General features: G+C 32.7%; 1 protein-coding gene across 1 annotated transcript in view; it reads left to right on the forward strand.

Moving 5' to 3' along the window:
* The first annotated feature begins 557 nt into the window (after nucleotides 1–557).
* The window catches only part of LOC106463978 (relaxin receptor 1-like), a 55,203-nt gene continuing 48,153 nt past the window's right edge, over nucleotides 558–7,607 (forward strand). The window contains exons 1-5 of the mRNA XM_022391628.1: nucleotides 558–591; nucleotides 2,905–2,982; nucleotides 4,013–4,124; nucleotides 5,300–5,371; nucleotides 7,029–7,100. The gene's annotated coding sequence lies outside the window, so the exon portion shown is untranslated. The remainder of the gene's footprint in view (nucleotides 592–2,904; nucleotides 2,983–4,012; nucleotides 4,125–5,299; nucleotides 5,372–7,028; nucleotides 7,101–7,607) is intronic.

Raw genomic sequence — 7,607 nt, forward strand, 5'->3', positions numbered from 1 at the left:
CATTGTTATTTATTATAAGTAAAAGACATTTACATTTTCATTATATACGAGCCGATGTTCGTTGTGTTATATCAATGTTGACTATGAGTTTGGTTGTTTGTACAAATTACAACAAAGCATGGCAAGTTGAATACTTTTGTCATACATTAAAAATAGGTTGTGAAAAGTTTAAAAAGAAAAAGCCACATATATCACTGTCTATTACATATATTGCCTGTACCAACGCGATTTCTTTTAGTATACTTTACACTTCAGTTCTTATTGTAGTTGCTTCTTCAATTTCTTCTGAAAGTTCTCGTTTTTTTGAGCATTCAAAGATTATTATCTTATAGATTTTAATATATTAACCTACAGTCAGTATCTAGAACACCACTTTAATACATTAACCTACAATCAGTATCAAGTCTCCATCAGGACAGTCTGAGATCCCGTCGCAAAAGCGACTTCGTTCAAGGCATATGCTTTTGTTCTGACATACGGCAAACTCACCCGCATCGCACCAACTTCGAAGGTAATCTAAGAAACGAAACGATACTTGCTAACTTGCTTAGCAAAAGTGGTGGTGTTAAGACGAAAATTTTTGGAAATGTTGTAAGTCTTTTCTTTATTTCTTAGTTCAGGGTTGACGTTCCTATTTATGAATAATAATTGTTAGTGTGTGGAAAAGTCTAAACTAGCATAATAATAAATATTCGAAATCCATTTGGACAGGTCATTAGTGACTTTAAACTAGAAACACGCAAGAATTTTCTATATTTTTATTTCGTTTTCTGTCATAGCATACGGCTCTAGTCTCACCGGAGGACTTTCATATCAACAGTTCGAATAGATGACCATCAAGTAAAGTTAATGTATAATCTTTTAATTGCTTTAAGTTACTAATTCAACAGCATGCTACTTTCATACATCTTCAGTTTGAAATCAGTAGTAGACTAGCTAAAATACTGATAGAAAAACCAACAATTATCTAGCGTGATGTTCCAAATAACATTCTTACTTTGACATTTCAGGTGTTTTACACTGTAACATATAACCCTTGATGCTGAATACAAGTAACAGTTAAGTAACTTAAGGAAACTAATTAGTTCGGTATTAAGAAAAAGAAACTGATATAATTGTTCTTTTTGTTTTAAGGCCAAAAACCACATTTGGCTATTTTATGTGTCAACTGCTGGGAATCGAACCGCGGATTTTAGCATTATAAATCCATAAACCCACCGTTAAATGTATTTTAAAAATAAATCTCCTTATATTTCTAATGATTTGATTTAGTTATAAGAGAAATGTCTTTACTACGCCTGAGTTTCTGTTATGTCAAAGAGAAAAATATAAAAAAATATTGGAACTTTTCTGATGTGAGTAATTGTTGTAATGAGAATGTTTTACACACATACGACAGGTTATATTTCAACATTTTAATGTACATCAATGTTCTTTATGTATAGCTGATAGTAATTCTCCGTAGAAGAATTAACTGAATTAGATCACTTTTGGTTGGTATGTCTTCTCGTATATCACATCACAGTGTAAAAAAATGGAAGGCTAAGTTATTTCGTCATATAGTATTTCATTTTTAATGCATTATTCTAATAACATTAAACACTTCAGCGTTTTATCACATTATATTCACAATATTTCAATAGCAAAAAATGTCATCCTGATCGTAACGTATAAATTGCTATCATTTATGTGAAGTTTTATTGTTATAAAACAAACTTACCCTTTTGTTCACAGTTATAAAAAAATAAGGATTAAACATTGGGAAAAAATACAAAAAACAAATCTCTAGCCATCAAGAACACCTCCACATCTTTCTCATGAAAACTAAGTGAACAAAACTGGAGATTTCAAGTTTAAAACTTAATTTTTAGCTTGATTTAAGTGTGGATGTTCTAGTGGCTCTGTTAAGTTTAAACCTTAATTCATAACTAGATTTAAGTGTGGATGCTCTACTGTCTATGTTAAATTTAAACCTTAGTACATAACTAGATTTAAGTGTGGATGCTCTACTGACTGTATTAAGTTTAAACCTTAATTCATAACTAGATTTAAGTGTGGATGCTATATATTAATTTAAACCTTGGGTCATAACTAGATTTAAATGTGGATGCTCTACTGTCTATGTTAAATTTAAACCTTAGTTCATAGCTCGTTCTTTAATTAAGTAATCAGATTATTTATACAGAACAAAGAAGGTTTTATCGTCAATTTCTCTGATTTACACATGAACACCTATATTAGCTCACTAGGAAGCAGGTAAAAAAAAAGGATAAAATCAGTAGTCATCGATTAGCCAATTGGTTTTAAAGCTTCTTTAATTTAGCCTATTAGTACTACTTACAACATTCCATCCTATATATATATATGACAAAATAAAAATTACACTACATTTCAAATTTATATGTATTTAGGTATAGCAGAAGTTTAACAATCGGTTATGTAAACATAAAGCATTGAAGGTTATATTGTCATGTACTATGTGTATTTCATTAACTTCATGTGATGTGGGATTTTCAAACCTGAAAATTAGTCATATCCTTGGAGAAGTTACATAGTCAATCAAGTAAGCTCTAATTAAACCATTGGATAATAAGCTGGTTATTATTAAAGCCAGGATAGGATTTAGCAACATATTCGCTACGATAGTCACCACAGTACAAAGAGTAAAACAGACGTAGCTTCTTTCCCATATTTCTTAACTTTGTAGTAGTTACGAGAGGCTAAAACACGTAAGAAATGTTTCACATGTATGGACGGATTAAGTAGTAGTTACGAGAGGCTAAAACACGTAAGAAATGTTTCACATGTATGGACGGATTAAGTAGTAGTTACGAGAGGCTAAAACACGTAAGAAATGTTTCACATGAATGGACGGATTAAGTAATATTTTTACGTTGTTTTTAGTGGACTATTTTGGGAGTGCTGTTTTGTTCCTGAAAACAATATTCAATACCACAACCCATCCATACACCAGCGTCTGTGGTAAGCTGTGTTTTATACGTGAAGTTATACTTAACAGATAAATATCCTAAACTTAATGTGTTTTAATTCAGAATCTGTGGTGTAAGAAAAAGTTCAAATACTTAATCTCCTTTATTCTTTATTTTCTTTTGTGTTTTAGTTGGTGAAAACAGTAATTCTCCCGCACAGTTTTAAGGCAACAATAACGTTATCTTCGAGTCTTTACATACTCGATGCTCTCTAGTTTCCTATTGTCTAACGTGGAGACACTTTGAATACCAATTTTAGAGATTAAAAAACTTGATATGAATTATGTTTTAAGTACTTTTTTATTGTTCACAGAAACCATAAAAACGTTTCAGGTGGTTATTTTGCCTGTTTGTTTATACGCTTTCTCTTCACTGTCAAACATGTAAATAGTTGCTATACGGGGGATCTTGAACTTCAAGAAATGTGGTTATATTTGCTGTCAGCTCAGGTTTAGGTTTTATTAGTCAGTGGTGAAAATGTATATTAAACGCCATCAATACTTAGAAAAAGAATAACATAACAAGTGTAATTCAAGGGGGTTTCACTTCAAGATGAATAGGTATAAGAAAACCCAAATCCTTTCATTTATTACCAAACTCCTCTTTATTTAACCAGTTGCAAAACATCACTCGCTACTCTTCGATATAAAAGCCAGAAATCAACAAAACAATCTTCTGAAATCTGATTAAATAAAGAACAGTTTGGTAGAAAAAGAACGGATTCGAGTTTTCTTAAATATATATTTATGTATAATAGCATTCCATTAAATCGCTATTGCTTAATCCCTCCCGCCAACTTTAATAATCTAAACAGAGCACTCTTCTTAGCTTATTCAAAGCTACTATATTTTAACACGTTTAAGTGCTCTAACTCAATAACACCAATGACATTAACCTTAAAGGATGGAGTCATACTCAAGAAACGTGTGAAAACAGTTGTTTGCTGATCCACATAGCTTACCAATACGTGAAATGAAGATACTACTCTAGCGTGACTTGATACCAAAGTTTGTTGTTTCCAGAATTACCAGTTGTTCCAGCGGGTTGTACTTGTTCCCGTCTTACGGCTGTAAGTTGCAAGGATCTAAATCTGACAGAAATACCAGCAGGGATATCTCGCAACGTTACAAAACTGTAAGTTTTAGCATCATTGTTTGTAATTAGCTATAAAAATGTGTCAGTGTTGTATAACGATCCAGCCTTGCTTTACTTGCCTAACTCCAACTCCAAACCGAAAAACGTTACTCTAAGTATCATACTTCACTTGTGCTCGACAAATAGCACTTGCTGAACGTAAAGGTACTTTGAATGTATACGATTATCCAAAAGAAGAAAACCGTTCGGTATGGTCAACATGGATAGACTGAAGTGTAAGCACATATTGCTGTTAATAAAGTCAAACGAGAACATCTGCTACCTACAATCATCACAAGACTAAATAGGGCTGAGTATTAGCTTTAATATTTGGTGAACATAACGAAAAACGTCACCACGGCTGAATTTGGCAGGAAACACTAACGAATATGAGCCCTATTTCTGCCTCATGATTTTTATAATTCCTGTTAGAATACAGATAATAAAGACGTCAATAGTTTCATTAAGAATCTAGCTATGTCTTTGGTAACTTGTCCAAATATATTTATTTATACAAAAAAATATCTGGTGATGATGTACGGGATGTTTTGATTTGATGAGAATTAACAAAAATACTAGGTGATTTTCCTACGCTAATTTATACCAGCCCGTTGTTATGAAAATAACCACGTTTACAGATACCGAGTCTTTCTGCTATGCATTTGATCTTGAAAATGTTATGTACATTTTTATAATTTTCACTCCCTTAGAAAAACTACGCCAATTTCACATCCTTGGGGAAATGGCACCAGTGCACTCGAGTATTCCTTCCTTATTGTTTGTTACTGTGCTGTTTATTTAATAGCCACCTAGTGACCTATACGAAATTCTGTTTCACTATTTAAAAAAATCAGGAAGTGAATATAAAGTAGCTTAAATATTGAGGAATAATTGAAAAAATGTAAAAAAAAATGCCTTTTATAATATCAAAAGTAATATCCAATTAGAAAATGCTTATATAGCCCAAATATATTTTAACAAACAGCTAGTTTTTTTTCCTTATTCTTCAGATAAACCTTGCCAAACAAAAGATAAATATAACTTTTTTCAATCTAAATCCCACCTTGATCAGGAAAATATTAAAGCCTTTTACATACAAATACATAAATATACCATAAAATTTTCTAAGGTCCACTGTACAGCTGATATATATTTTTTTTCTTTTTGGCTTATAGTACGCTTTCTAATAATAACATAACAGTGTTAACCAGCGGAGCATTTAGCAGCTACCCCGGATTGAAGTCGATGTAAGTATATTAACGAGTTTTAGTTTTAGTTGTTTTTTTGTTGTTGTTTAGACTTATTGTAACACCTGGAAAAATATATAAATCAGCACGAAGTATATGTTTAATTTGTTTAAAAATGAATTAGGTGAATATATATAACTTCTGGGAGTTTATTAAACTTTATGCAGTTTTTTCTTATAAACTGTATGCCAATTTTGCAAACTATGTATGTTTAAATATTAGAAGGTACAGTAGAATCATCTAGAGAATTAATTAGTTGACTCACTCATAACTCAATCTAAACGCCCCTCAGTGGCACAGCGGTATGTCTGCGGACTTACAACGCCAGAAACCGGGTTTCGATATTCGTGGTGGGCAGAACACAGATAGTCCATTATGTAGCTTCGTGTGTTACTTCAAACAAACTCAATCTAAACACACACACACACACACATATTGTTTATTTGAAAAAAAGTATTATTAATAATATGCTCTCTCATGTATTTCTATATAAATACAAAACCGGTGAAAACCAGTTGTTAGCTCCAAAGATCCATACAGTTTACCAATACTGAAAATTTTAATATTATAAACTTTTATATATATAAGCGCACTAATGCATATTTAACAACAAAACTGATTGAAAATAAATAAAAGAAGAATAAATATTACAATGTTCTAGAAAAGCGTGACACCAGTATAAGCAAATGTCTATATAACCATCCTCCCAAATAACATCGAGTAACTAATGAAAACCAGTTTCTTTACCAGATTTGTTGAGTTAGATAAATGGCTTCCCATACATGTTACTATTTAGCTGTAAATTTGGTAGCGGAATACATAACGTAAAGAAAAACCGTAATTATACTCTCTAAAAACACTCTTTCAGAATTAGATTAAAAAGGAACTTTGATGCTCGTTTTAGGACATTTAAGGCAAATATCATTTAATTATTTAAATCTAACTTAGTTATTATAAAAGAAAGATAACTTGGTTCCACATGAGTGAGAGTATCTATCAATCAGGGTATATTGTTTGTTTTGAATTTCGCGCAAAGCTACACGAGGGCTATCTGCGCTAGCCGTCCCTAATTTAGCAGTGTAAGACTAGAGGGAAGGCAGCTAGTCATCACCACCCACCGCCAACTCTTGGGCTACTCTTTTACCAATGAATAGTGGGATTGACCGTCACATTATAACGCCCCCACGGCTGAAAGGGCGAGCATGTTTGGTGTGACGGGGATTCGAACCCGCGACCCTCAGATTGCGAGTCGAGTGCCCTAACCACCTGGCCATGCTGGGCCCTGAAATCAGGGTATATCATTCGATTTTTTGTTTGAAGTTAAGCACAAAGCTACACAATGGACTATCTGTGTTTTGCCCACCACGAATATCGAAACCCGGTTTCTAGCGTTGTGAGTCCGCAGACATACCGCTGTGCTACTGGGGGCATATTATTATGAAAAACTAGTATGGAATGCAAACGTTTTAATTCACAACTATACTGAATCCTTTAGGTATTTAACAGTAATTCGATTTTAGACGCCATCTTTATTTATTTTTTATTATCTTAAACCGATTTTATGATAAAGTTTTCATCTAAACTAATATTTGCATTACTTTACAAAGGTGGTTTTATACTATTTAAAACATGTTATATTAGTTATTTTTTATTGCAGTTCTTTAGCTGGAAATGCTATACGCCATCTACCGTCTGGAGCGTTTTTAGGTATCAACAATCTACTCAAACTGTGAGTCCCAGGTGAACATTATCCAGAAGAGATATTATAAACTTAAGATATATTTTATAAAATTTATTTTAATTCCTTACACTACGCAGCTGGTTGTATGAATTTATCTCACTCGCTCGTATAAAAAGCTGCTCTTCAACTGTAAAATAAATGAAACCTTTCCAATTAATATTAATTACTAATATAAATATAAATACTAATAATAATTACTAGTTCCACAGTATAATTTATCGTTCACAGCATGTGTCGTAAGATGTTATACAAAAATTTCAAGTACTCCATTCATTAGTTTAACAAACACAAACACATTAATATCATTTGCGAATTAAAAAAATAATTATTATGGCGCTGTCATCTCGTGACCAGAGAGCCCGGCATGGCCAGGTGGTTAGGGCACGTGACTCACAATCTGAGGGTCGCGGGTTCGAATCCTCGTCCCTCCAAACATGCTTGCCCCTTTCAGCCGTGGGAGCGTTATAATGTGACGGACCATCCCAATATTCGTTG

This window comes from Limulus polyphemus, unplaced genomic scaffold (genome assembly GCF_000517525.1).
Source record: "Limulus polyphemus unplaced genomic scaffold, Limulus_polyphemus-2.1.2 Scaffold1532, whole genome shotgun sequence".
Classification (NCBI taxonomy): domain Eukaryota; kingdom Metazoa; phylum Arthropoda; class Merostomata; order Xiphosura; family Limulidae; genus Limulus; species Limulus polyphemus.